This window comes from Camellia sinensis, chromosome 8 (assembly GCF_055761805.1).
Source record: "Camellia sinensis isolate YWXY chromosome 8, ASM5576180v1, whole genome shotgun sequence".
Lineage (NCBI taxonomy): Eukaryota > Viridiplantae > Streptophyta > Magnoliopsida > Ericales > Theaceae > Camellia > Camellia sinensis.
The window spans coordinates 92,397,904-92,425,484 of NC_138968.1; the positions used below are offsets into that span (position 1 = coordinate 92,397,904).

General features: G+C 42.6%; 1 long non-coding RNA gene across 1 annotated transcript; it reads right to left on the bottom strand.

The window, feature by feature from the left end:
- Positions 1-7,482: 7,482 nt before the first annotated feature.
- LOC114300370 (uncharacterized) lies at positions 7,483-10,287 on the bottom strand. Its single transcript, XR_014337112.1, has 3 exons — positions 10,119-10,287; positions 9,367-9,411; positions 7,483-7,668 (listed from the first exon to the last, which is right to left on the bottom strand). It is a non-coding gene; the product is annotated as an uncharacterized LOC114300370 (long non-coding RNA).
- Between the last annotated feature and the right edge of the window lie 17,294 nt (positions 10,288-27,581).

Sequence of the window (27,581 nt, forward strand, 5' to 3'; positions counted from 1 at the left end):
TCATGCCACAGGAGCCCCCGCTACTGGGGCGGATTGTGATAGAGCTCAGCCAACCAGAGGTTGCCGCCAGCTACAGCAACGACGTGTCAGCAACAACCGGGCTTCTCTCTGATGTAGTAACCCAAACCCCCGATCAGGCTGAGGCCAGAGGCAAGAACAAAATGAAGGCAGATGCCAATCTCATTGAACAACTGCTGCGGGCAATCGAGGCTTTGAAAGCCGGGGGGATGAACAAGCGACAGATATCTGCGGTTGTGGCAAAAACTGTGGAGGATGCTTTCCCCACTCCGCCTGAGGGTAGTTCAAGTCAGTCAGAAAATCGGGATAGGCCCCGTCATGCCAGAACAATTCCTCCTATTCCCAACCCTGCACCTGGGAAAGATCAGAAAACCAAGGCGGTGCCTGCCGACCCTTTTGCTAGTGCATCTAGTAAGAATGCTCAGACTTCAAAATACCTGCCCCGAGGGCGCAGGATCTTTCATGCTCTTTACATGCCTCTGTCTAAGGCACTTCAGATTCTTGCCGAAAGGGGCACCTCAAACCCCTTGAACCTCGGCCTCTCCCGAAGAATCTCCCTCTCACACATGATGCTGCTTTGTACTGCGCGTACCACCAACAGACCGGTCACGCCACCGATAACTGTTTCCGCCTTCGCCATGAAGTGCAGGATCTAATTGATAATGAGGTCATTCTTCCACCTACCTCAGCGAAGTCTGTTACCACCGAGCTGTTGGACTTTGAGGATACTGCGAGTATGTGATCAAGGGTTGGACCACCTACGGGCAGCGCTCAGTGTATTTCAAATGTGGCATCTGGCACGTACTTTTTTGAGCAGTTGTAAATGCAGTTTTGTAGCTTCTGGCTTGGGTTTTGAGTCAGTTCTCTGTTTTGTTTTTTAGTCTGTCTCTTTGCTTTGAGTCAGTCTTTTTGTTTTTGGGTCTGTCTTGTGGTACCGAGTCAGTCCCGTCGTATAGGATGTCGAGTGATTCCGGGGTTGTTGCCTCGAACACCGTTTTTGTATTTAACCTTTCTTTTTGAGTCTATCTCTGCTGTGGAGCCAGTTACATCCCAGAAACCTGAATAAAACAGCTGTGGCTATCTTGTTTCCGTGCTTATTGTTTGTTTTGGGCTAGTTGTGCCAGAGGTTTTGAATGGAACGGCCCTGCATTCTACCTGCTCTTCTGTGCCTTGAGAATCATTGCATTGACCTATGTTTTTCAAAACCTCTTTAACACCGCGGTGAAAACAAAGAGGAAGGAATTCCTCGAGTTTTGTAAAACTTTGACCAATTTGAGAAAAGGAGAGGCATGCTAAGCCTTTAATGAATGAAACCATGCTTGTTAGCGTGAGTACTGAGAAGGACCCTGGCTTGATCCAGATTGGTTCCACACTATCTTCGGCGCAAGCGATTTGTCGCTTTCTTAAAAACTTTCAAAACCAAATGTTTTGCGCGGCCCTGTGAAGACCTGTGTGGAATCGCTCTTGAGATTGTGCAACCTAGGATCGCTCTCAGCCTCAAGATTCAACCCGTCCGTTTTCGAACCTTGAACCCGTTCAGAAAGTTCAACGGTCAACCGCCATATGAGGCCCGTGTGGCCAGTTTTGAAGCAGCCCTCGAACAAGAGGCACCAAAGTCAGATCAAGAAGATCAGATCAAAGGAAGCTTGTAAAGCTAGATCAGAAGCCCCCCCTCAAAGTAGGGGCAAAAATGTCAGGTATGCTCGAAGAGCCGAAGATGCATCCTTCTGCAAATCATTGTAATAGTCGTTCTCCTAGATACAGAGAGGCTTCAACTTCAAAAACCATTTGGCATGGACTTATTACACTTTTACCCTTTCGAGAGGCTCGCTGGGCCGAAAATCCGGAAGGGCGACCCAAGCAAAAGTTAGAGCAAGAGAAAAATACAAAAATGCAAAAGAAAAAGAGAAGAAATAAAATAAAAAAAAAAGAAAAAAAAATGAAAAGAAGCTCGCAAGGTCGAAAACCCACATCGGGCACCTTGGCAAAAGTTAGAGCCTGAAAAGTGAAGGTTAAAATACCCGAGTGTACCTTAACCGGAACTACGTAAGGCTTGATTCCCATGTTTTGGATACGTAGGCAATTTCATCCTGAAGTCCAGCCCCTAACGCTTTCATAGCGCCTCAGTCCATGTAATGGTTTTGATCATCTTTGCCTTCTCTGAATCCGATAGTTTGGTTGTGACAACTGGATACATAGGCAACTTCGTCCTGAAGTCCAGCCCTCAACACCTTCAAAGTGACTGTGTCCATATATTGGTTTTGACCATCTTCGTCTTCTCCGTATCCGAGAAAGTTCGGTCGTGATCATCACTGGTAAGGACTGTTTACAATATGTAGCGACATCATCCAGACAAGGGGCAACTTTCCGTTGCCATGAGTCGCCATTCAAACCAGGGGCAACTTTCCGTTGCCGTGCAGCGTCCTTCAAACAAGGGGCAATTTTCCATTGCCTCCGATCCGAGGTTGTGCATCTCGAGAATGAGTTCCGCGCTCATTGGGAGCCGCCGTTTGCAAAAATAGTTTTTGAGAATTTTTTTACTAAGGTTGACCATTTTCTCGAAAATTATTTCATTTTTCAAAACTGGACCATTTTCTTGGACCCAAAAAGGAAAATTTTCAGTGCTTATAGTCTGACTTGCATGGTTTTCAAATCAAAAATTGAACAAGTACGTTAATCCGACTCTTATCTTGATCAAAACTGTTTTAGTAGAAAACCAAAACAAAAATGGTCAAAATGATGAACTAGGGGCACAGTTGAGTCAGGCGTGCTGTCTTTCCCCCGTCGTCAACATACTTGCCAGGAGGGCACTCTACCCGCCAGAAGAAATAGCTGTGAGCTAACGGTGTTGGGCATGACTCGCAACTTCCTATTCATTCATTAATCACCTTGGGGAGGGACGAAAAATGAGAGAATAAAGAATAGAGAGGTGTAAGTTGAGAGAAAAGTAAGAAAAAGTGTTTTGAGAGAAAAAAAAAACCGAGCCTGAGGGCCGAGTGATGTGAGAATCACAAATCAGAAAGGGTGGGAAATATACCCGGAGGAACTGGCTCCTCGAGATTTGAGGTCTTTCGTTGAACATGTCCGCGTGTCGTGTCTTTCGTTTTGTTCACCTCAACTTTTGTTTTGGGTCTTTTCCGAGCGTGTCTCGTTGTGTTTAGGTCGTGTACCCTTTTGTTTGAGTCCTTCCCGCTGTGTTCAGTTGTAGGCTCGAATACCTTGGTTGAAAATCCTTTTTATTTCGAAAATCGTTTATGCTCAGAGTGCTGTGCCATTCTCTACATCTGTGCGAAGCAAAAGAAGAAAAAAAAAATTCGGGGCATTTGAGCGTGCTTCAACTTCAACTGGTTCCATCTTTGTGTTCCGTCTTGTCAGATTGGGCCGTTTGTTCAGGATTTGCTGTGTGCAGAATGAACCGAGTGTGGTGTTAGGGGCTGTATGCAGACTAATCCCCAACAGAGTATGGGTTGTGTGTTCAGTTTGAGCAGTGTATTGCTTGGGCTTTTTTGCTATAAGGCCGTTTTGCTATCTGATCATTACAGTACAAATGCTCGATTTTTCAGACAACAGGTCAATTCCATTCACATTGAGGTGTAACATGATATGATGCGATGCAATACATGAGATATGTAAATGTAACACTTTTTAAACAAAAAGTTTGTTCATTTCATTATCTTTTTCAAGTACATAACTTTAAAAACAAAAATCTGCCTGCGGTAGTACAAGGTAATCTAACTACCAGCAAAGAGAAGAAAGAAAAAAAGAGAAGAAAAAAGAAGTGCAAAAAAGAAGAAAAGCAGCAATCTGGATCATTATTAGTAGTCTCAGGCCCGAGGATCTGTCCTCACCCTCTTCCTGGACGAAGGTCCAAGAGCATCGTCATCAGCATCGCCATCTGAGCCTGAGTCTGAGTCGTCTCCAACCTCCTCAGATGACTCGGCCTCTGCCTCTACCTCGGACTCATCATCATCATCATTGTCATCATCAGGGGTCGGCCCCCGAGAGCTACTCCTGGCATGAACACGCCCCGCCCTAGTACGGGGACGTACAGTGTCTCCACGCCCTCCTCGAGCAGGAATAGAGGGCCCAGCCGAAGCGCCACCCACCGGAGGAATTTGGAAGGGGGGCTGAAAAGCACAAAAGGCAAATACATGAGCAGTTTATCAGTGCAGAAAGCAGTGTATGAGTATAGTGTGTGAATGCCGTGAGCAGTTTATCAGTGCAGAAAGCAGTGTATGAGTACAGTGTGTGAATGTCGTGAGCAGTTTATCAGTGCAGAAAATAGTGTATAAGTACAGTGTGTGAATGTCGTGAGCAGTTTATCAGTACATGATACAGTGTATGAGTACAGTGGAAAATTCCGTGAGCAGTTTATCAGTGCAGAATGCAGTATATGAGTACAGTGTATCAGATAACGTGAGCAGCTTATCGAGTGTTGTGTTGTGCACCAGATTATGTGAAGCAGCTTATGAGTATGGTTTGAGGCCGTCGTCAGGAGGACATACCGGAATACTATAGAGGGCCAGGAGGTCGAAGGTCTGTTGTAGCATCCCCATCATGGAGGCATTCAACTCCAGGGACTGCCGGGTGTACTCGGAGGACGCCTGCAAAAGTATCAAAGGCATCAGTATTCTGCGGAATATCAAGATAAACTGAAATAAAATGACAATGCAAGACGCAAGAGGAAGTAGTACATACCGGAGGTGGTAAATCATAGAACCCGACCAACTCATGGTCAGCCGGAGGAGGAGTAAAGGGAATCTGGTACGTCCCCCCACCCTGCCCTCGGCATGTCAGTACCGTGGGTAGCGCTGGCCAGCTAACCCCCTGACCCCTCCGAGGTCCGCTCCTGCCATGGACACGAGCCGTCCTCGACGTCCCTACCCCAGCTCCTGCTCTAGCTACCGGTGCCGCTGGCCTCTCCCTCTCAGCTCGGCAACCACCGCTCAAGGGTCGCATAATGTAGGTCCGGACATACTCTGCGTAGTCACCCTCGCCTCTGTGATGCTCTGCACCCCAGCCGACGGTGTAGTCCCCCATCTCCTGGGCGGCGAACCTCTCAGTATCTCTCATATGGGCAGGAGGTGGACCCGGGACTATCTACTCCGATAAACCCAGGGTCTGACGCAAGAAACGCTCGCCCAGGTACCAATCCCGACAGACCGGGCCCCCCAACAGAATCCGGCAACGGGCAGTCTCCTCTGCGCCCTCGTAGTGATCCCTCACCACGACTGGCAATGGAGCCCAAGGCCGCCAGGTGATCTGAAAATGAAATACAGTTTGTTATCTATTGTTATTGAAAACATACAGTGCTAAGCGAAGCCTAAGCAAATTCTAAAGTCGAACATACCTCCGCGGCAGTGATGGTGTCGAAGTAGCGGCGGAAGAAAATAAAAGACTCCCGTGGTCTCTGCACGCATCGCACATCAAAGCGATGAGAAAAGGGGACGCCAAGTGGGGTCTCCACATCAGGTACTGGGGCAAGCCTGGGAAAGTAGGCATACACCCACAACTGCAGAACAGATATAAGTATGACTATCAGATAAAGCAAAATACAGAATAAAGCAGAAATGGCTGAGCCGTGTGTTGTGCAGTGTATTGTACAGAGTATACAGTGTGTGCAGTATACAGTCAAAGTAAAGCAGAGTATATGTGTGCCGCGTGTGCAGTATATAGTCAGTGAGAGGCAGACCGTGGTGTATGCAGTGTACAGAATACAGAAAAGGTGAAGCAGAAATGTAAAAGGGGAAGAAGATGTACCTCCCAAGCTCGCCAGTAGCCGCCAAGAAACTGTCTGCTGAGGCGGGAAGAAGAGCTAATGTAACCATACAAAGTGGCCAAGCCAGCACCACCCCAGTCATAACGGCAGATCCGCCTAACATCCACCAATGAGCTCAACAGACATAGAGGCACGGTGTTCGCCCGGTCGGTGAAAAGAGGCGTCCCGAAGAGGAACATGATGAAGCCCCGCACGTACTGATCCACCTCCTCCGGGGTCATCTGCGCCTCCTCCGCCAAGGCTGGCTGAATCTGAAAATGGCTCTCGAACCAAGAGTACCTGACAAACCCTGCTCGAGCGAGGGGAGGCTGGGTGCCGAGCAGGTACAGCTGGGCAGCGTCCCACTCATCCATATCGGTGTCGAAGGGGATCGGATCACCCCCTACCCCGATGCCGGTGAGCATCGAGAAATCATAAGGGGTCATCGTCATGTCCCCCGCAGCGGAGAAGTGGAAGGAGTTGGTGGTATCCCACCACCTCTCCACTAAAGCGGCAAGCAAGGGCCTACAGGTCGTAAGCCGGGAGAGCCCCCTGCAAAAGATGCCGAAACCGGCCTCGTCGACGATATGACGAACCGCGTCTGGCAGCTCTATATACCATTCCCGAGCAACGACGTTCCCATACCCGCGGATGGTATGGGAATCCCCCTGTAATAAAAAACAACAATTGTGAGGCAATATTCAAAATGCAGTTTTAAGAAGCATACAGGTATATAGCATGTGTGCATGTTTTCAAATTCGAACAGACATCGATTGCCGGTGTACTTATAGTAAACTACAGCGTGTGATGTGTCAGCGTGTTTAAGTGGTTCAGGGCAAATATAGCATGTGTGCATGTTTTCAGACTCAAGCAAATACCGGGTACTAGTGTGTATGCAGTGAAATACAGTGTGCGCCGTGTGTTTGGGTGATTCAGGGTCAATGCAGTGTGTGTGCACGTGTAAGTTTCAAATAGATATCGGTTGTAAGTTTGTTTGCAATCAACTACAGTGTACAGTGTATCGGTGCATCCGGGCTAAGAAGTTAAAGAACAGAATCAACTAATAGCAGTTATGTTCTACATTGCGGAAAATAATAAAACAGAAGAAAGAATGTTACCTCGGAAGCACCGAAGGACAGATGGGAGGTGGGCTCACGCAGGAGAAGCTCGGGTGCCATGCCCCTCTCGAAGCTCCGGAACTAGCGTAGTCCATCGGGGAGCATCACATGAACCGCAGGCCTGTAGGTCTCCGGATCGAACGGCCGGATATGAAGTGGCAAGGGGTCGGCCTCGGGATCCATCTCGAGCTCTGGAGAGGCCCCGCCCTGTGGAAGATCGTCCGCCATCTCGAAGAGAATGTGAAAATGATCGGAAGACAAAAAATCGGGCGAGAATGTGAAGAGTCAACAAAAAAAGTCAACCCCGAGAGGGCCGGAAAAGCCGAAGTACGGAAAATGTCATGCCCCAAACCCGCCCCTAAAAGTTTGGGCATGACCTGTTTGAAAACGAACACTTAACCTGTAGTAAATAACATATGGGGCCTCATCGGAAGCATAAAGTAGGAAAATAACTATACATATATATTCCATTGAGCTACATCTACATGCCAGGACCTCTTATACATCACATTCATCATGGAAAATAGATAAAGCTCCAAACCCTATGTTGTAGCATCGGTGATAAACAACCATATGTACAGACCCAGCCCCATCATTGGGCTCATATAAAAATCATTGAAGTTCTACCTCTTTAACTTTAAATGGGTAATCAAAATTAAGCCAACATTTCAATAGACTTTACAAAAATAAATGGCTTCGTGCAGTGCCTGAACCCACGAAGGTTGACAAAAGAAAACGGGTGTCATGACTAAGACTGACCACTTGGTTGGTTACCTACAGAAACATACATTAGACAGAGTGAGCCAAGCTCAGTGAATAGTAATACATAAATAAAACGATGCTTAAATTGAAACATAACACATAGCAATGCATATAAAGATGTAGAGTTCACATAGTTAGTTTGATTCTGTGCTACGTACATAACGGCCTTAAGTTCAATCTTGCAACATAAACATGGTGGCTATAAGCCCTTGAAACATGGTGGCACGAGGCCCTTGAAACATGGTGGCTATAAGCCCTTGAAACTTGTGGCACTAAGGCCCTTGAAGCATGTGGCATAAAGCCCTTGTAACATATGGCACTAAGGCACTTGAAACATATGGCATAAAGCCCTTGTAAAGTTGGCATGAAGCCCTTGAAAAGTTGGCATGAAGCCTTTGGACATGCATATATGAACCCAAGAGGTGTCTCACACGGACTCTAGAGGTAACTCACAATGTAGCACTTAGTTCCGTGTAGCACTTTGTTTCATTTCATAACAACTTATACGGATGGCTATAAGCCTCATAACTTTCACATATGTATGGACTCAAGAGGTGTCTCACATGGACTCTAGCGGTGGCTCACAATGTAGCACTTAGTTCCAAGTAGCACTTTGTTCCATACCAATAATCATTAGGTCTTACAGACCAAACCATACATGTAATGTCATACCCCGGAAATAAATTCATACATATGCATTATGCTTGAATCATAAATAGAAATCAGAATTCATACTTGCTTATACTTGGCACTGTAATAGTGCTAGCAAATCAATAATAAGTATTTTTTTTTTGTTCGTTCCATAAAGGAATCCCCCAACATTGTGAACTTGTAGCATACTTGAACATGTACATACATAAACTGGTAACATACGTAAACTTGTGACAGACTTAAACTTGTAACATATACTTGAAACATACCTGAACATACTTGAACTTGTAACATACTGGAAATATGCCTGAAACATACTTGAACATCATTCATTAATTCAAACGGAATATATCATAACTAGAGCATTTCTTGTTGTATCGTGTCATTATCGTACGCTCAACAATGAGAGACTAATTCACATTCTCATGAGGGTCACATAATGATGCTAAACTTTACACCTATATCGTAGATTCTGGATCACTTCCAATTCATAAGCAACATAACAAATTAACTTCAATTCATCTGGATACATGTAGCTACTCTTATATTTACTCAGAATCCATTCTTCAAGAATGAACATAAATTCTTTTGGGTAAATGACTTACTTTACGTGCTCTCTTATCAATAGCATACACCTTTGTTTAATCATTCTTATATGTTAACATAGTTGCCTTGCCTTGTAATTAACATAGTCCTAATGGTAACTGTTACATCATTCCCATGAGTTGACATAATTAACGTAAACTTAACAGGACATTCCTGATAATTAGTAACGAAAAGTAAGTACATTCTCATTAGATTATAGATGACTTTATTGGTTTCACAATTTCACAGTTCGGCCCTTGGCCTGAGGGGTTCACACAATCACAAGTTCCTTTGATGTTTTCATAATTCCATAATGTTTCTCACCTAACTTCATAAACTCTTTTGAAGTTTCCATAATATCACAGTGTTTCTCACATAGCATTCATAACATTTATGTCAACATAATTCTTACGACGAAGATTTAACATCAATAACGATAAATGGTTAAAGGTACATCAAAGTACTACTACTCACAGTGATCGGTTCCCGGTGGTAATGGTACAATGTCCTCGTCTCAACCTACAATTACAGTGCACAACACATAATATGAGGTTATATTCGATCCTTTACTTATTCTCTTTGATCGTTCAATCAATTAGTCATGGTGGTACCAAGCTCATTATTCTTTAATATGTTGTAATCCATGTCTTAGAAAACAGGAGAAATCGATAGGAAATGGTTTAGGTGAAGAAATGGTACATAACTAATTGACATAACGTGAACAGTCGTCACTAATTTGGGTATAACTTTTTCTGTATTTAGAATTTTGGAGTGAGACTAGCGCCATTGGAAACTAGACTTCCGGGGCTTGATTTTAGGCTCAAGAATCACTCAAAAAGGGGTCCGAATGCAAAAGATATACCTATTTAAAGTTGGCTGGACAGAGCTGTCTCCCCACGTGCGGGTGAACAGTGCCGCACGTGCGGCCCTGGACAGCAGCAGTCCGAAAATGGCTGAAATTGTGGGACTTCTCATTTTCAAAAATCAAACCTTAATTATATGTAAATCAAAGCCCAAAACCCTTTAATACATGACCAATTTCACATTATTATTCTTCATCAAACACCATAATCTCACAATAAACAAATTTAATAATTTTACTTCTTCAATCAAGGAATTCTTAGAAAATCAAGGTTCATGGGTTCAAAGCTCACATCTTCTATATCAATCCATGATTTCAAGTAGTAGATGGATTATATACAAGGTTAGTAATTATTGCCAGATACCTTACCCAAACCTTTGTTCATCCCTTAGTCTCTTCAATTTTTCCCAAGCTTTTGGTTGATCTTTCCTCTCTCTTCTATCTTCTTCAACCATCTTCAAGCTTCCATGGATGTTGAATTCCTTAGGGAGAAGCTTTGCCTCTTCTCTCTCTCCCTCTCTCTCTCTCTCTCTCTCACGGTTCTCCTTCCCCTTTCTCTAGATATTTTTATTTTTTTGTTTGGTTCAAAATAGATGAGTTCAACAACTCATAAGGCATATATGCATATATAAAAGCTTCCCACAAATAGGAAGGGCCAAACACGCCCTTACGAATCGCACAAAATCACATTTCAATTAAACTTCCCAGATAACTCTAAAAATTATGCTGATCATAAATATGTCCCCTGTTCCGGTATCTGAAGTCTTTAAGGCCTTTAATTTGCAGTATAAAGTTAATCACCCAAACGTCCATTAACGAATCAGACAAATTAGATTTCAAATTAATTTTCCCAAATAATTCCAAAAATTCCCATTAACATATCCAAGTACTCAATTTTGATTTTTGAACCCATAAAGGTCGGTAATTCCCATTTTAAGTCCGTAACTCAACTGATAATGCTTCAATTCTAATAGATATAATTAAATTAAACCACATCATTTCATAGGGAAATAAAGATGATTTCTTATACGCATTTTGGGGTCATTACAGAAAAGGCACAGATATCGAGAAAAACTCGAGGGAAACAAGCCCCGAGTGGCGGAAATCGAAAAAACAACACCGAAATGAAATTTCAATCGGTTCAAAACGTTCGAAACGCAAGGGTGAATGCGAATCGAATGACGAAACGGAGCCAAAAACCAAGGAAAACGAGGGAATAAGGCTCGGAAAATATCTTAGAGAGAGAGAGGAGGAGATTTCGAGCAAGGGGAAGTAAAGAAAATAGGGCTAGAAGCCCTATTTTAAAGGACCCGTGGCGAAATGACTGAACTGCCCCGATACAGGGACTTTTTGCCGGTCGGCCACACTCTTTGCCGGTCAGCAAACTATTGTGCCGATGGAAATTGTATGATGGCCGATGGATGGCCGGTGATGCATTTTGATGGCCGGTGGACATCCGGTGCTCTCCTACAGTAGTTTTGGAGCCTCCTACACCTTTGTTTGAGTTATATGTGGGGTCCAGGGCCTTTAGTGTTCAAAACAATGCAAAACAGTGCATTTCTGACGCTCAACCGGCCTCCGTTTTGACCTCGGATCGGGTCTTCTGTGCGTGGCACTCGAATTCGTGCAAGGTGTATCCTTTCTGTATCCTTTTGGTTTTTATAAAACTCAAAAGTTGCCCCATGTGCATCACATGTCAATCGCACTGTCTTGTGCACTCGCGTTGTCTAACGCATCGCGCTATTTTGCGCATCTTATTGCATTTTGCATGCATTCAATCACACTACTTGCGTAGACTGCATGTTTTGCTTGCGTAGACCGCATATTTTGCTTACGTAGACCGCATGTTCATAATCAATTTCATTACTTGCGTAGACCGCATGTTTTGCTTGCGTAGACTGCATGTTTTGCTTGCGTAGACCGCATGTTCTACTTGCGTGGACCGCATTCTTATGAAAACCGCATGTTCTACTTGCGTAGACCGCATGCTTATGTTCAATTTCATTGCTTGCGTAGACCGCATGCTTATGATCAATTTCGTTTCCTGCGTAGACCGCGTGTTCCACTTACGTGTCTGTGCCTTCATAGCATTGTTATGCTTCCCACTTGCTTTGCGTTGTCACGCATTTCTAAGTACATTAATATGCATGTTGTTAATACCATCGTACCTGTTAAGTTATTTTCTTTGCAAGCACGATATTGTATGTACGGTTCATTTAAGGCTGGTGCAACCTGACAAACCGAACAGGTATGGTATACTCCGAGTGAGGCATATCAAGAGTCCGCCACGGTCTAGGAGACCCTAAATCCTCTGAAGGTGCAAGTCCTTCGGTGTTTGTCGTGCCCGAACGACTTTTGATGAGTTGCATTATACATGTGTTTCAAGCGACTCGCGTCGTCGCATATTCAAGTTCACGTGCATCTCAAAAGCCGTGCGTTGTCGCGCACTTCAAAATCATGCATCATCATGCATTTGCATTCAAAAACAAAACAAAAAAATATAATTGCATTGTCATGCATCATCGTAAATAGTTGCATTGTCATGCATCATTGTAATGTAGTGTATATTGCATTATAGCTTGCATGCATTCATCGCATCACCTTCCATTTATGGCTCGCGCCTTTCCATGTTGAGCTTGGTTTGGTATGTGCCCATACTTCTCGTGTCGAAGCATAGTTCAGTGGACCGTTCTATGTTAGACGCGGCTTGTACGTGTACATGCCCTTCCTAGGCAAGATTTGGTTTGGTCCGTAGGCTATATCCATTGTATCCATTTCCGTTCCATTGCATATTTGTAGATATTGCATTGTAGCTTGCATGCATTCACTGCATCACCTCCGCCTATGGCTCGCGCCTTTCCATGATTGAGCTTGGTCCGGTATGCGCCCATACTTTTCACATCGAAACATAGTTCAGTGGACCGTTCTATGTTAGACACGGCTTGTATGCGTACATGCTTTGCCTAGGCAAGATTTGGTTTGACCCGCGTGCCATATCCATTGCCATTTTCCCCAGCATTTTCATTGTGTATATTACATTGTAGTGTAATTGTTGCATCCAGTGTTAGGATCATTGTCCTTTCCCCAGCGGGCCGTTTCCTCACCTTTGTCATCCCCCCCAATACTTGTTCTTGTGTCCGTCTACATTACTCATAGTTCAGTTGATCGTTCTATGGTAGACGGACTTGTTACCTCCATCAATCTATTTGACATAGGTGTGATTTCAAACCGCTCATGATTGGATCATGATTCAATTGCTTTGCATATAATTTGCATTGTTTCAATTACATTGCATCTTTTATTTGCATTTGTTTATACATTATTTTGTATATATTGCATATCATTTTGCATCCATTTTTGCATTGTCATGCATGTTGCTAATAACATCTTACCTGTTGAGTTGTTTTCTTTGCAGGCACGATATTGTATGTACGGTTCATTTGAGGCTGGTGCAACCAGATGAGCCGCACAGGTATTGTATCCTCCGAGTGAGGCGTATCGAGAATTGCATAATTCTCTTACATCCTTTCTGCATTATAGTGTAGTTTGGTGTATGCTAGCTTAAAACTGTCGCATGTGTGCTTCATTACAGCTTTCTTTGCATGATCATAAGTTATGTCCGGCTCTGTGCATTGCCTTGCATCTTGCCCCCGCCTTCGGGCGCATATCTTGATTGTCTTGCATGTTCGTCTGAGTCTTCGGCCTTGTCAAAAATGGGTCGTCTCTGGGCTTTGACATTCACTCCCGTCATTATTATGACTTTCGAGTTCTGTCAAAGAGGGGCAACTATAGACACCCCATTTTTGACCGTCCTCAAGACTTGGACGTCACCATTGGAACACTTGGTGATTACTGTATTCGTCTTGAGTTCCCGAAGGTCTCGGCTGCGCGCCTTGTCTCAGGACCTCTCGACTCGACTGTGTTGTGTCTGGTTTTGCACCAAACACTTGTGTTTTGCCTTGGAGGGGCAGGGAATGCCTTGTGAGGCATCCCCACACATCACCGGCCATGGCTTGAGGCCACCGGCCAGTGATTTTATGCCATCGGCAATATATATTGCCGGTCGGCACTCTTTGTTGTCGGTCGGCCATTTATTTTGCCAAAATGGCGATTTTGAATGGCCGATTACTATTCATCTACTTTTGGTAGATATTTTGTGCCAGCTGTGATAGCTGGCACCCACCTTTTCTCCCCTCCATGCACGTGTATGGAGGGATCTCTCTCTTGACAAGCTTATTTGACAAGCTTTACAAGAGAGAGCTCTATAAGAGAGAGTCTCCTCTCTTGGATTTAGGGTTAGAAAAAAATAGTTAGAGAGCTCTGGTTTTAGGTTAGGATTTATATATATATCCTATATCTCTCTCTCTCTCTCTCTTGAGCTTAGTGTATGTGTTTTGTCTTACTTTTGCTCACAAGCACCCACCATCACACCATCCCTTGGAGCTGAGGCCTCTTGAGGGTTGCTTTGGAGGTTTTGAAGCTGGTTTCAACCTAAAGAAGCTGCTGGAGCTCCATTGTTGAAGAAGGTCTACAAGGGTAATCTCTTTTCCCTTTTATCCCCCATTTTTGCACACTACTTTTACCTATCTTGCATCTATATTTGAGCTTTGTGTATAACATAAAAAAGTTCTGTTTTTAGGCCCTCTAAATAGTTGTTTAAGGTTGTTTCAAGCTTTGGAGTTGTTTGACCCCTCTTAAGCCTTGTAAGGCTCCATTTTGTGCCATTTTGGGTGAGCTCCGGGACCATTGGGTTTGGGCCTCCCCACCACTGAAATCTTGAGGGATTTTAGAGGTGTGGATGGTGCCTTGAGGTCCTAGGAAGGAGAGGGCACCCCCTCTTCTTGTTGTCCTTGAAAAGGACCATCTTTGGCCTCTTGAGGGAGCACCATGTTTGGGTTCATGTTGATCATGCCTTAGCTGTTTTTTGTGCTTATTATGTCATAATATGCCTCTGTTTTTAGTTGGTTTTGGTACACCATGCTTGCTTAGCATACATGCGTTGTAATGCCATTTTGTTGCCTTAACATGCATCTAGGTTTTAACCCTTGTTCAAGCATGCTTTAGGCCTAGCTTTGTGAAGCTTTCATGTTTATTTTGCCATGATTTAGGTCTGATTTTGGTTGTTTGGGTCATCCATGACTTGCTTTGTATAGCTACCATGCAATCTAGCTTGTATGCTTTGAGTGTTGGCTCCTCTACCATGCTCTATTTGCATCATTTCAGCGGTTTGGAACCACTTGTCGTGTTATTTCAGACCTCATGATGTGCCCATGTGCTTGCATTTGATCCCCCTTCAATGCGTTTAAAGGTTGGTGCCTTGTGCCCCTTGTTTAAGCCTTGGAGTATGCTTGCATTTTTAGACCACTTAGATGCCATCTAAGTACATCCTTGGCTTTGTTTAGGTCTGCATTAGACCTACTTTAAGTCCCTTTGGCCTTGTGAGGCTTGGTTGACCTAGCCTTGGTTTACCTCCCCTTTGGCTTGCCTTAAGTCTTGGATCATTGTTGCATGTTTTGATTGCTTTGTTTAGTTGGTTTGGCACCATCCTTAACATGATTTTCAGAGCTTGGTATGTATGCCATATGTCCATGTTTATCTTCTTTTAAGTGTGCTTAAAAGTTGTCTCTTCGATGCTTAAGTGTTAGTCCATTTGCATGCATGTTTGTATGTGTTTTGGCTTCCATTCTTGAGCATGTTGGCCACTGTTTTAGGTTAGTTTGAGGGCTGCCTAAATTAGTCTAAGTCCATTCTTGCATGTTGTGACATGCTTACCTTGTGTGTTGATTGCATGCTTGGCCTATCACGTGTTGTGGCATGTCTAAGTGACTTTGCATTTGGCATGCATTTCTCTTAGTTGGAATTACCTAACATGTTGCATGCTTTGCATACTTGCATGCTTGAGTAACTAGCATAGTTGTCACATGCCTTGTATGCCTGTTTGCATTACCATGTTGCATGCCTAGTTAACATGCTTAGGTTGCATTGCATGCATGCTTTGCCTCTTGATTATCCATGATTGAGGTTGAGCTCCTCACTTGTTTGTTGGTTTGCATTGCATTTGAAATCAACATACATAAATTGGTCTCTTGGGCCATCACACATTGAAATGCGCGATTGATGGTCCGAGAACCAAGGACCATGTCCCTTTGAGTCATAAACATGATAAGGGATATGGTCAGTGCATACATTGCTTGAATTGCATTGCCATGCAAAGCCCTGTCCTCTGCTGTTGTCAAACAGATTCTGCAAGAACCTTTTGCCGATCGACTGCACAGAGTGCCGACCGGCAATCCATCTGTGGCCGATGGATTCATTTTTGGCCGATCGACACCAAATCACAGCCGATAATGATTCCCCCCAGCCGGTGGTGTCTCCCAATGTCCAGGGAAGCAATTCTGAGAATTTGGCAGTCTTTAGAAAAGCAGAGCAGGGAAAACAGAGGCAGCTTGCGCATGGCAGTGGACTTCCGAGCAAGACCCGAGCACGTGTGCATTGAGCCCTCTTCCCGAGGCCCTTCTTCTTGCTTTCTTAAATTAATTAATTTGTTTAATTAATTTAGTTGGCCTGTAATAATTAATTAGCTAGGATAGTTAATTCATTATTCGAATTGTATTATTCTTTCGGTCCCTCCGAGCGAGGGCGAATTTGTAATAAGTGTGGGTGAGTGTGTGCATGTCTTCCAACCCCCACTTCTTTCTCCCTTTTACTTACCTACTTTGATGGTTAGTAATAGGTCATGTTTAATTTAGCATACCTTATGCTATGCATGCGTGCATCATTCATCAGTATTGCATGCACCGGGCTCGACACATCATGCTAACTGCATTAGTATTTCGAATCTAACTTGAATACATGCTACCTGTGCATTTTCACATGTCATTCATAGACTAGCCGAGCCTACTCTAGTGACATTCCGTATGCGTTGCATTAGGCATTTAAACATGGACTTGGATCATGCATTGATTGCTAACGAGTTCTTTTTTTTTGGCACGGAGTACGATGTAAGTATTTATGCTTTAGCATCTCGCATGAGTGTGAATGTTAACATGACAGCATGCTTACCATGTGACTAGATGCTTATGTGTTATAAATTGCCTGAATGCCTGTGGGTGAAGGTTGGATTGTCTGAGTTGGAATAGCTCATTGAAATCTATGTTTTAGCATACTTGCGAGTAGCAAATTCCAAAATATTTTTCCAAAACAAACGGATATGCAATGCTTATTCCCAAATTAGGCAATCTAGTCTATACTTTTGTGCTGTGTGCATAACATAGTAATTCTTGGCTAATAATCGGGATAAGAACACATAACGTTTTCAAAATTGGATATCACGGTTAGTAGAGGCCAATCTTCGGATCGGGCGAGAGGGGGTGCTCATAGATGACCTTCCCCAATCGTACCCAAGTACCCGAGCCGAGGCAACTTTGGTGATGACGGACACGTGGCCTTTTGACACCGAGTCAGGGTTTCCTAAATTCCCCCAAAATAAAATATTTAGGTGGCGACTCTGTATCTGGCAAAGCAGTCCATGTTTGGCACTTCTTTCTAAAAATCTGTTTTTCTCAAAACGATTTGCCGGATTTGGACTCTTTGGTTCAGATTAAGAATCATGACACAAATCGAGTCCGAACTGTAGCGGGGTCCCTCGCGGACGTGCTACAGGGGTTGTCTCCTCTTTTTGCTCTTTGGCTTGTGAAGCGTTTTGTGCCATTTCTTACCACCTTTAAATCAAACATTTTGGGCCTTTAAACCACTGAAATTTAGAGTTATTTCAATGGTAAAAAGTATGTTTTGAAGTCCAAAAATGGAGGGGTTAGCCTCCCCTCCTTGTGTCTTGCTTCCATGCCTAGTTAGCTTCACATATTAGCTTGATTTTGTAGCTTGTGTTAGCTTAGTTCAAGCATGTTTAGGCTTTGTTTTTGCATGTTTCAACTCTGTTTTGGGTTAGTTGGAGCATTTGTTGCTTGCTTTTTGTACTTTCAGTGCAATTGTGCTTACCAGTCTAGCATGTCTAATGGTTTAGCCTATTTTTGTAGCATGTGTTAGCTTAACTTCAGGTTGTTTTAGCTACTATTTTGGCCTACTTTAACTCTGTTTTGGGCTGGTTAAGTCCTTCGACGCTTGTATTGCATGGCTATAGTGTAATGGTCTTCACTAGCTTATTGTTTTGAGGCTTTAAGCATGAAGTGTTTGAGTGGCTTGCATGTTATAGCATCATTTTACATATGATTTCAGTGTATATAGCTCTGTCATACTCTCACTTATTTCACTCTTTCATTGCTTTTGAAAGTTATGTTTTGAGTCTTGTTTGCAAGCTAGCATGTAAGCATGTTTTTCTAGCCTTTTATGCTTCAATCTCAGCATGTTTTAGCCACTGTTTTGGCATGTTTTAACTCTGTCCAGAGCTGGCTTGGTCAGTTGAGCTTTGTGCAGCATGCTTATAGTGTTGTGATCTTCACTAGCTTAATACTTTAGGCTCTTACCATGACTTGCATGTGTTGCTTGCATGATTTAGTGTCTTTTTGCATGCCATTTTAGCACTGAAATATTTGCAACCTCCCTCTATTCTTCACTTTTTACTTTGTTTTGAAAGTGGTCTTGAGCCCCTTGTTGGCTTGAGTGTGAAATTGAGGCTCTCATGCCTAATGGTTTTAATCCTCTCTTGAGGGTTTCTACTAACCAACAGCATGAGGCCTCTTTCATGCTCAAGGTACTTGTGGCATAGGCCCTCTTTTCAATTAGAGGACTTTCACTTTGGACTTAATCAGTTAAAGGATTAATCGGTAATGTAAAATGTGTAAATAAAATGAACCAAATAAAACTTGTGCAAGATAAGCATGTTGTGTTGCATTGCATGTGTTTGGATCGGACGTTAATCCAAACACAAGAAAAATGGGATGTTTCATACTCAGAGTGACGAAACGTGTCATTTTTCTTGGTCACCGTCACCCTTGATCATGCATGATAGGGTGGTGGTCCTTCGAGTCTTATTTGTGCATTCATTGACCTTGTACAAACTTGGTTTTCTGGCCATCATGCATTGAAAATGCTTGGTTGATGGCTTGAGAGCCAAGAGCTACACTCCTTTGAGCTTGAGAAATGATAAGGAGTGTAGCAGTACACACATTCCTTGAAAATGCTTTGTTTTGCCTCTATTGCTCTCTGTTTCAACAAAAGCAGAAGTCCAGAAACGAGGGTGGCCGACCGGCCAGTTAAGGTGGCCGACAGCCACTTTTTGTGGCCGACCGGCCACCAGTGAATTTTTGTGCAATTGTGTTCCTGTGTTGGTGCAAAGGATATCTGGAAGTTGGTACAATTTTTGGAGATCAAATGAATGCAAATAGAGGCATACGATAGCAAGGCAAGGGCATTTTCAGGAGGAAGCAACCGTGCATGCATTCATCCCTTGTCCCTCGAGGCCGTTTAAATTGCTTTACTAGTTCTTTGGCGTAGCTAATCATTCAATTCGTTTTGTAATATTTAAATTAGCTTAGCGTAGCTAGTTATTCAATTGTGTTGTAATAATTAATTAGCTAGAAGAGTTAATTAGTTCGTTTTGTAATAATTAGCTTAGCTTAGTCTAGCTTAGCTTATTTATTCAGACCTTCCTTCGCGAGGGTGTAATGTTGTGATAAGCATGCGTGTGTGTGTGCATGTCTTCCAACCCCACTTCTTTCTCCCTTTTATTTATCCTCTTTTGATGGTTAGACTAGGGATCATGTTTCGATTAGCATACCTTATGCTTGCATGTTTGCATCATTCATTTGTCTTGCATGCACCGAGGCTCGGCCCATCATTCAAATTGCATCGTTATTTCAATACACTTCTTTGAATACGTGTTTTCAAAGCATGCTATCAAAGTGTTGCAAATGTCATATTAGTAGCCGAGCCTATTAATTTCATATTGCATGTGTTGCATTAGGCATCTTGTATAGTTAGGATCATGCATATTTCTAACTAGCTTTTGTTTCGGCTTGGAGTACACTGTAAGTTTTACGCTTTAGCATACTTGCATGAGTGTGAGTGTTCCCATGATAGCATGCTTGTCACGAAGCTATGTGCTTACTTGCTAAACTGCATGAATGCTTGTGGATGAAGGCTTTGTTGTTTGAATCGGAACAATTCGATAAATGTGAGTTTTAAGCCCACTTTGCGAAATGGCAAATCATGTTTTAAGCCCATCATGTTTGATGGCCAATCTACGTTTTAGCCCACTTGCGGGTGGCAAATTCAAACCATTTTCGAAAGCCAACATGAGTTGAATTCGTTCCAATTCTTGCGATTTTAGTCTATACTTGTATGTGTGCGTCACATAGTAAAGTTAGCTAATAACCAGAATAAGAACACATGTATTTATAAAACAACATATCATGCTTAGTAGAGGCCGATCCTTTGATATGTTGATTTCAGGACCTTTCCCTCTCGTACCCAAGTTCTCGAGCCGAGGTAACTTTGGTGATGCCGGACACATGGCCTTTGGCACGAGTCAGGGTTTCTTAAATTTCCCAAAAATAAAATATTTAGGTAGTGACTCTCCAATCTGGCAAAGCAGTCCAGTTTTAGCATTATTTGATCTAAAATCAATTTTCCAAAATTATTTGCCGGATATGACTCTTTGGTGTTTATTAGTCTCACATTGCACTGAGATAGGATTCTAAACTGTAGGACCAATTCGAGCTCTCCGAAAGGGGCCGCGAAGAAAGTCGAGTCTACAGTTTCTGGCGACTCTGCTGGGGATTTAAAGAACTTGACTCGAACTCATGATATGTAGTTTTGTTTACACTTATGTGTTTCTTCGCATTGCATTTGCATTGGTGCGCCTAAGTCGCAGTGTTTGCCATCTGCCATTCCTGAACGGTTTGTCGAAGGCTTGCTTGGAAAAGCGTGCCATAAGGCTGACCGTGTCATGACCCGAACCCGCCCCTATGGGTTAAGGACATAACCGGCCAGTAATCTTGAGATTACCTACGGCCTCAAACCTTAACAGACATAACTCATCAGAGTAAAGGGGCCAAACGGAAGCAAAAATTTTGAACTTTGTCCACAGTGCTGTGCTTATATGCACTCAAAACAAACCATGCACATATACGTTAATAACCCACAATAAGTACAGTATCACAAAATCCTTTACAGGCAGGATCATCCAAACTGAGTCAACCCATATCAAAACTATATACAGATGTACACAAAGTCCTTGCCAACAAGACAAAATATAATTACATAACAAAATGGCAAGGATGGGTCTCGTACGTGAGACACAAGGCTGACTCTCCAAAACTCATGTTGTTCCTGGCAGACTTCATTAGGGCTGGGTTTGGACTTCCCTCGGCTCACCTACAAACACATGAATGAGCGTGAGCGATAGCCCAGTGAATAATATCGAATACATAAGTTACATAAGCAATATGAAGAACAACATGCTCCGAACGGCCTTGGGCCCAATGCATATTTCTGCATAACATATATATACTTATACAAAATTCAGATCGAATGGCTGAAGTTCCAAACATACTGGCCTTTGGCCCAAACAGATTCCCATTCATGTCAAAACGGCCTTCGGCCCATTCATTTATGTCAGAACGGCCTTCGGCCCATTCATTTTTGTCAAAACGGCCTTCGGCCCATTCATTTACGTCAAAATAACCTTCGGCCCATTCATTTTTGTCAAAACAGCCTTCGGCCCATTCATTTACGTCAAAACGGCCTTCGGGCCATACATTCGTGTCCAAACGACCTTAGGTCCATTCACTAATGTCAAAACAGCCTTCGGCCCACTCATTCATGTCAAAACGACCTTCGGTCCATTCATTTCTATCAAAACTACCTTCGGTCTATTCATTTCTATCATGTCAAACTTTTGTCCACAATCCCAATTAGCAACTCATAAAGTTTATAAGGGAAATAAACAATTAGACATTGACAAGCTTTCAAATATTGATATTACTCACAGTGATCGGCTTGTGGATTTCCCTTGGAGCTTGACCCTACACATTTCATGAACACAAAGGAGGTCACTAACAGTTCAATTCGTTCTTTGATTCGCATATTCCTTTTTAAGCTTTATTCTTATCTCATTAACTCATTTACAATGCTTAACATATGCATAAGAGTGCTTATAAGTGAAAGAGAACGGAAAACAAAACACAGAACGAGAATACAAAATTTCAGGGAACAGGGTCCCCGCTCGAGCGTCAACTTCCCCGCTCGAGCGGACCCTTAGGGCCTGCAAAAGTACTGGTTACATGAAAAATACACTCGAGCGTGGGATAGAGCGCTCGAGCGTGGGATAGAGCGCTCGAGTGGAAGGCCTGTCTATAAAAACTCCCCACTCGAGCGTGATATATACCGCTTGAGCGGACATCCAACTCTACAAAAAATGCTGGGAGCACGATTTTCCTGCTCGAGCGGCTCTTCCCCCGCTCGAGCAGACATCAAAAATCTGGGTTTTCCAGATTGAGTTCTTGAGCTCCAATTCGAATTTCAACCAACAAAACATGCATGTTATGGCTCAAATCTCAAATATAGTTATGCTAACATGCCATAAACACCAAAACACATTACAATGGAGCCCAATTCACAATTAATTCACATGTATGCCCCAATCCCCCATCAACTCATTCTAATACAAACAAAATCATACTTTCAAAGCTCATATCTTAATTATTCAAACATGCATGCTAATCTTGATTTCATTTCCATCCCAAACAATGCAAATGGTGTTCATTCTCATGGAATACAACAAAAGCATACTTGCATGTAAGATTTAACACCTTTATTTCCATGTTCAACTCAATACATGCTAGATTATGCATTTCCACAACAATTATATACATGCATGCCTTCATTGACCTTCAATTGAACACAAGCAACTCAATTCCCTTACATTCAAACTAATTCATGCTCTTGACCATCTATTAAACTTGAATTCACAAGGTGATGACTATAAATGCATGAATCACTCACCAAGGAGCTTTAATCTCCCCAATTTAGCAATACTTGAGCTTAATCTCCAAAAGGTCCAAGTCTTGAACCACAAATGCACAATTCTCTCCTCTCTCTCTCTTTCTCTCTCTAACAGCCGTCTCTCTCTCAATCTCAATTGTATAACTCAGATTTTGAGTTCAATAGAGTTAAAGGAGAGTGTAGTGCTAACATACAACAAGCCCCATTAACATATTATTTTAATATAAAATAATTGGGCACTCAATTCATCAATTTAATCAGTTTAATCTGACCCGAATAAATTTTCAATTAAATTTCGCCGTAGGCTCTAAAAATTATGCTAATCACAATGGCGTAATCAATTTCAGGTTCTGTGCCCGATAAGGCCCTCAATTTAATTTCCAAAGCAGATTATTCAAACAGATATTCCTACAGTGAACAGATAAAACTTCAAAATCACATATATTCATATAATGGCACATAAAATCATGCTAAACACATAATCATACTCAAATTAAGGACCAATTAGCATACTACGGAACATGGGTGTCACAGTCTTCCCCCCTTTAGGAAGTTTGGTCCTCCAAACTTAATTTACCTTCATCAGGAAACAAATGTGGATAGCATAGACGTATTTCCTACTCTTTTTCCCATGTAGCATCTGTCCCATAGTGTTCCTTCCATTCCACTTTCACCATTGGGATGGATTTGTTTCTCAATTCTTTCACTTGTCGGTCAACAATTCTTTCCGGCCATTCAGCATATTCCATATTTTCATCAATAGCAACCCGGTGATAATCAATCACATGGGACGGGTCACGGAGGTAACCCGTCAACATTGACACATGAAACACATTATGGATTTTCTCGAATCCCGGTGGCAAAGCAACTCTATAAGCAACTGGACCGAGTCTCTCCAAAATCTAGAACGACCCAATGTAACGGGGCGACAACTTGCCCTTTTTCCCAAATCTGACTTGGCTTTTCATCGGAGAAACATGGATGAACACATGGTCACCAACCTCATACTCAAGAGGTCTTCTCCGAACGTCTGCATAATTCTTTTGTCAGTCTTAAGTTGTTTTGAGCCTTTGACGAATAGTCTTGATTTTCTCAGAAATGTCCTGTACAATTTCTAGCCCAAGCAAAGCTCTATCCCCGACCTCTGTCCAATAGATAGGTGATCTACACCTCCTACCATACAAAGCCTCGTATGGTGCCATACCGATGCTGGAGTGGAAGCTGTTATTATAAGCAAATTCTACAAGTGGCAAATAATCTTCCCAACTCCCCTGAAAATCCAAAGCACACATGCGAAGCATATCTTCCAATGTTTGTATCGTTCGTTCTGACTGCCCATCTGTCTGTGGGTGGAATGTAGTTCTGAACCTTAGTTCTGTTCCCATAGCTTCCTGCAAACTCTTCCACAATCTAGATACAAATTTTGGATCTCTATCCGACACAATAGATACCGGAACTCCGTGTAAACGGACAATTTTATCAACATAAATAGTAGCCAATCTATAAGTAGTAAATATAGTTTTGACAGGCAGAAAATGTGCAGATTTAGTCAGTCTATCAACTATAACCCAAACAGAATCCATACCTCAAGAAGTCCGAGGTAGGCCAAAAACGAAATCCATAGTCACATGTTCCCACTTCCATTCAGGAATAGGGAGAGGTTGAAGTAGACCGCTTGGTTTCTGATGTTCAGCCTTAACTTGCTGACATTGAAGGCACTTGGATACATATTCTGCAATCTCTTTCTTCATTTTAGGCCACCAACAGGTTCGTTTCAAATCACGATACATTTTATTGTTACCCGGATGCATAGCAAATACAGACCTGTGGGCTTCATCTAAAACCCTCTTCTTTAGTTCAGGGACATCTGGGACACATATTTGGTTCCGAAATTTCAACACTTCATTCTCAATGCTAAATTCTGCTTTTGGACTTGTCTCAAATTCATCAATTACCTTTCTGAGGAACTCATCCTCTTTCTGTTTCTGCTTGATTTCATCAACAATTGCCGGCTCAGCTGTAATAGCGGCTATCAATCCGCCCAGTTCACATACTACCACTTCAATTTCAGACTTTTCAAAGTCTTGCAAAATCTCCCTTTGTTCAGTAAGCAAACAAGCCATACTCCATGTTGATTTTCTGCTCAAGACATCAGCCACTGTATTAGCTCTCCCGGGATGATACTAAATCTCTAGATCGTAGTCTTTTATCAGTTCTAGCCACCTTCTCTAACGCATATTCAACTCTTTCTGCGTGAAGAAGTATTTCAGGCTCTTATGATTCGTGTAGACTTCACACTTTGCCCCATACAAATAATGCAGCCAGATTTTCAAAGCAAAAACGACTGCGGCCAATTCTAGGTCATGTGTTGGATAATTCTTCTCGTTCGGCCTCAACTGTCGGGAGGCGTAAGCAATTACCTTTCAGTTCTGCATTAACACACAACCCAAACCCTTATAATATGCATCACTGAAAATCACAAAATTTTCCGTACCTGAAGGTAGTGTCAAAATTGGTGCAGTGGTCAATCTTGTCTTAAATTCATGAAAGGCTGATTCTCTTTCACTATTCCACTCAAATGGTTATCCTTTACGTGTCAATTGGGTAAGAGGTACTGCTAATTTCAAAAAGTCCTTCACAAACCTCCTGTAGTACCCAGCTAAGCCCATGAAACTGCGAACTTCTGTCACATTAGTCGGTGTAGGCCAATTCACAATTGCCTCTATCTTCTGCGGGTTCACTGAAATTCCTTCCTTGTTGATCACATGCCCTAAGAAAACAACCTCATCCAACCAAAACTCACATTTCTTTAATTTAGCAAATAGTTTTCCTTCCCGAAGTATTTGTAAAATAGTCCTCAAATGATGTTCATGTTCAAGTCTATCTCTAGAGTATATCAAAATATCATCGATGAAGACTATAACAAACTCATCAAGGTAGGTTTTAAAAATTCTATTCATTAAGTCCATAAATGTTGCCGGAGCATTAGTTACCCCAAATGGCATAACAAGAAACTCAAAATGACCATACCTTGTTCTGAATGCGGTTTTCTCAACATCCTCTGCCTTAACCTTCAGCTGATGATACCCGGATCTCAAATCAATCTTAGAAAACACCTGTGATCCCTGCAACTGGTCAAATAAGTCATCAATACGGGGCAAGGGATATTTGTTCTTTATCGTTACCTTGTTCAATTTCCGGTAATCAATGCACAGGCGCAAAGTACCATCCTTCTTCTTTACAAATAACACTGGTGCACCCCAAGGTGAAGTGCTAGGACGGATAAACCCTTTATCAAGAAGGTCTTGCAACTGTTCCTTTAATTCTTTCATTTCGACAGTGGCCATTCTGTAGGGAGTTTTAGAAATAGGCTGGGTGCCTGGCACAGTCTCAATAGTAAACTCTATCTCCCTGTCTACCAATTCCCCTGGTAATTCATTCGGAAACACATCCGGAAATTCTCTAACAATAGGAATATTATTCAATTCAACATTCTCAGATTGTTCAGACAGCACATAGCACAAATAACCCTGGCATCCTTTCCTGATCAGTTTACATGCTTTTATTGCAGATATCAAATAAGGTGGAGGCACTACCCCATTACCCACAAACACAATCTCTTTCTGTTCCGGTGGGTTAAATACAACCCTTTTTGTCACACAATCTATGGTGGCACAATACTTGGTCAACCAATCCATGCCCAAAATTACATCGAAATGTCTAAAGTTCAAGGGCAACAAATCTACATATAGGGTAGCATCCTCGATATGCATGTCACAAAACCGATATATATAATCACATAACAAAGATTCCCCCGATGGAGCAGACACACATAACAAATATGGCAATAACTCTAGGGGTCTATTCAGTCTAGATGCAAATGTATATGTCACAAATGAGTGCGTTGATCCAGAATCAATTAATACAAAGGCATCCTGATTACATATTGAAATAGTACCTGAGACAACAGCATTGGCATTCCGTGTATCGCCCGGAACAAGTGCAAAAACTCTCCCCTGTCTCACTGTATCCCCAGTAGTAGTAGATTTCAAAGTGTTTCCCGGCTTCGGGATCGATGCAGTGGAACTAGCTGCTAGTTTTCCACTGTTTTGATTACATTCTCGGGCTATGTGCCCTTGCTTTCCACATTTAAAACAGGCTCCTGATGCACGGTAACAGACTCCACGGTGCCTTTTGCTACAGATATTGCACATGGGAGCTGTGTCTCGGGAAGAATTTGAAGTAGTTGAGAAGCCCGTGTTTTGCTTTTTTGGAAATTTCTTCTTCGAAAAGAAGCCTTGCCTTTTGTTGCCTTTCCATTCTGTTACTGGCTTAGCTTGTCTAGCTATGTTAGCCTCTGATATGATGGCCCTGTCTAGCACCCCAATGTAGGTCTCCAGCTTTAGGACATTCACCCTCTCTAGGATGTCACTGCGGAGTCCACCTTCAAAATGTCTTGCCTTCTTATAGTCTGTGTCAATTACATGTGGTGCAAACCTGGCCAATTCAGTGAATTTGGCCTCATACTCAGCTACAGTCATGCTGTCTTGCTTGAGTTCCGTGAACTCTGCCACTTTCCTATCCCGGACACACTGCGGGAAGTTCTTGTCATAGAATATTTCTAGAAACTTTACCCAGTCAACATCCTTATGATTTTCTCGCATCAACATCCACCATCTTCTTACTTCGTCTTCTAGCATAAAAATGGCTAGAAGCACTTTCTGAGTCTTTGAACAGAGGAACACTTCAAATAATTTCTCAATGCCGAGGACCCACGCTTCAGCTTTCAACGGATCTAATCCCCCGTGAAACTGTGGTGGTTTCATTTTCTTGAATTCCTTGGTGAGAGCTATAATCCGGTCAT